This window comes from Garra rufa, chromosome 2 (assembly GCF_049309525.1).
Source record: "Garra rufa chromosome 2, GarRuf1.0, whole genome shotgun sequence".
Classification (NCBI taxonomy): Eukaryota; Metazoa; Chordata; class Actinopteri; order Cypriniformes; family Cyprinidae; genus Garra; species Garra rufa.
The window spans coordinates 42,911,971-42,915,907 of record NC_133362.1 but is presented as its reverse complement, the minus strand read 5'-3'; positions in this window follow the sequence as shown (position 1 = coordinate 42,915,907).

Genomic DNA, 3,937 nt, shown 5'->3' with positions numbered 1-3,937 from the left:
CTCGTGGGTCTGTTTTGCGCGCTTGCTTCATTGGCTTGCTCGTGGTTTTCGTGCGCGCGACTTTTGACTCTATTTAAACGCCATAGTTTTTATACTGTACAAACGATATTTGCTATCACCCTACACCTTCTCTACACCTAAACCTAGCCCTCACAGGAGACTGTGCATATCTTTACATTCTCAAAAAAATGTATTCTGTATGATTTATAAGCCTTTTGAAAAGTGGGGACATGGACAATGTCCTCATACTGTAAGTCACCCTCTCCTTGTAATACCTATGTCATACCCATGTTATTACACAAATTTGTGTCCTGATATGTCACAAAAACAAACACACACACACACACAAACACACACACACACACACACACGGAAGAGGAAGAGGGTTAAAGCTGAAGCAGAGTAAAGAATAAACGTTATAAAAGTATTTGATATTCAGCAGATCTAAAACCTGAAGGAGATATCAGTCTCTTAGTTCTGACGGACCTTTGTGAAAAGCGGTTGATGATATTTAATGTATCAGTTCACGAGTTCGCCCTTACATCTAATCTGCTTGAGCGAGTAATAAGCATATTTTGGCGTGCTGTCCTGGGGAAGGGTTCCGGGCCCGGAATACAGGCCGGACCCAGAGAACTCCCCCTGCTAGTTTAGGATAGAAACAGATTAGAAGTGGGGAGTAGGGGTGGAGGAGGGATGCCAAGAAACTGTCGCTGGATGGAGGTAAGACGGCTGGCAATATATAGATGATGCGCTAATTCAATGATTGGTTAAACGAGTTGCACCTGTGCCGAATGGATTGATTATCTGATCGTGCTCCTCCCGAACCTTGTTAATAAAACATAATTTAAGAGGACTAAGTTTAATACTAGCATGTCTTGCCTGTTTGAAAGACAGTCCTGATGCAATTCGTTGAGCCTCCGGTTGATCTCTGCTGAAATTTGATATAAGAGAGAACTAGGTTTAATGCAGAAGGTCATTGATGAATAGCAGACAAGGCCCGTAGTCTGGCGTAGCCTTTGTTTTCTAGCAAGGTGATTTGCTTATGAAATTTCAGTGGGTGATACAGGAAAAACATTTAAGATTAACACTTAAAACTTTATATTCAGGAAATTAAAATTCTTCTACCAAATATGCTATACTGTGTTCATTACCTACAAGGATTAATACAAAGGCAAAACAATATAAAAGGAAAATCTTATAATGGGAAGATTGGATACATGTTTATACAATGATCAGTTAGTTTTTGTTTTTATTTATTTATTATAATTATTATTATTATTATTATTATTATTATTATTATTATTATTATTATTATTGCTGTTGTTTTTTCATGCCATATCCCACTGTATAACAAAACACATTTCACATGCCTCAACATGAAGGAACAAGAAAGGAGAGAGGGTACATAGGCAACAGTTTTCAGACAAATATAAATTATACATATATTTACACTTCCATTTGATATTACAATGCAATGTTAATACAGCATATATATATATATATATATATATATATATATATATATATATATATATATATATATATATAATACAGCAATACTTTGCAGGTAAGCACTATTTAATTGTTTTATTTTACGTGAAAATGTTAAAGGAGGAGCATATATTAATCATTTTGGTAACACTTTAGAATCAATAAAATCCTAATTTGCTGCTTAGTAAGGTATTAATAAAGTATTAATAGTTAGTAAGGTACTTGTTAAGTTTAGGTATTGGGTAGGATTAGGGAAGCATAAAGTTATGTAAAATAGAGCATTAATATGTGCTTAATTGGTACTAATAAATAGCTAATATTCTAGTAATATGCATGCTAATAAGCAACTAGTTAAGATACCATAAAATAAAGTGTTACCATCGTTTAAAATGCTTTACTATTATTAGATTTTGACATCACATCTATATACATTTTAATATCTTTTTCAAGGACTATTAAAAGAAAATTTATAATAAAACCAACATTCTTTAAAGATCTTTGACATAATAACTCAAAATCACATGTTTATAAGATAAGGAAATTGTTTTTAAAATATTATCAGCAATGGCAAACCTTCACATTATTCCAAAAATGCTGGGTATATTGACAGGACCATTCATGGGATAAACTCTATGAATGAATTTAAATTAAGTTTTATTAACAAGGTTCGGGAGGAGCAACTCATTTAGCCAATCATCCAATTAGCACAACATACATATATAGACAGCCCTCTTACTTCCGTCCAGTGACTGTTTCTTGGCATCCCTCCTCCACCCCAACCCCCCCTTCTAATCTGTTTTTATCCCATACTAGGGATAGGGGAGCTCTCTAGGTTCGGCCTGTATTCCGGGCCCAGAGTCCCCCCCTCAGGACAGCACGCCAAAATATGGTTTTTACTTGCTCAAGCAGATTAGATGTAAGGGCGAACTTGTGAAATTAGATTTCCTTAACCTTATTTGTAAGGAGGAATTGTTGAGGTAATGACCAAATTTGAGACCAATTTTCATTATTAAAGATATTGTTCCAGTAGAAAATAATGGAAGGTAAATAAATATTCTTTCCTAAAAACAAGGATCTAATTTTATAGTTATTAGGCTTTATCCCAGAGAAACTGATAGAGCCATCCAATTCTCAGTTAGTTATATATTGAATGTATAGGATTAAAAGGGTTTATTTGTCTGTTTCAAAGTGAGTGTGAAACTCTCTCTAAATTCCTTTGGGTCCTAAAACAGTCTTATCTTGCTGATGTGTCTTTGCTGCCATGGAAACTAGAGGCATGGTTGTTAGCTGCTATTTGGAGGTAATTCTTCTGGCACGTGCTTTGCTTGTTGAGTGAAGGGTATTGTGGATTATTCATTAAATATACAAATAAATGTGTGTCTGATCTGTGTCAGGCACTGCATCCTCAATAGCAATTTATTCATTCCTGTAATATAGTACTACTTCATTTGTATTACAGTGTAAAAAAAAAAGATATAATAAATTAAGAAATATTAAAAAAAAAAAAAACTATACTTTTAAGTAGTTAAATAAAAGTTCAAACAAACCACTTTAATTATTTAAATTAAATTAATGTTTTTTTTTATCGTTTTTGCATTATGGGAATAATAAAAGGGAAAGAAAGCAGTAGTTAATTGTCATGAAAATAACATAAGTAAGGAATAATTGATGACAGGCCATTGAATTCTTAGAAAATAATGCACACCCGAGGTGGTGACACACATCTGGTGTGCATTATTTTCATAGAATTCAACGGACCGAAGTCAATTATTACACTTATACTACGGTTACCACACTACAAGACATCAATCAGATGATATATCTCAAGACATTCGTCCATTTTTTGTCCTTAAACCGCTATTGTGAGTAGGATTAATTTCTTAGGCAGCTCATCCAATGCCTTCGTTGCTAATTGAAAAAAAAATTATTTTAGACCTAGTAATGACACTTGAGCTGTTGATAGCAAACTAATGCAGTATTAATGAAGTTTAGACAGACCGACCGACCGACCGACAGACAGACAGACAGGGAGAGATTAAGCTTGTGAATTACCTCTCTCAAGTGACTGGCAGCATCGTCTATACTAATAGTGAAACTTTAAGTTTATTTTCTTCAAGACCACGTTGTTGTTACCTCGCTTGTGAGAAATGTCATGTAGTTTTTAAGTTGTTAATCATCAGAACAGCGCTAATGTGTATGCAAACTGTATGTGTGTGCGTCTGTAAGGGAGAGATTGGGAGAAATAGATTATGTGTTTTCTGTACATAATAAAACGTAATATTGTGGCAAAACATGGAAATAATTTGTCGTTTTTATTCTGTTTACAGTATTTATTTGTTTGGCCAGTGTCATTGTAGGTTGTGGTTATTTTGCTGTTTTGGACTGTAAGGACCTTTGAAATAGGTCCGAAGTTATAGAGACATGTAATGCGGTCAAGAGCTGCCTG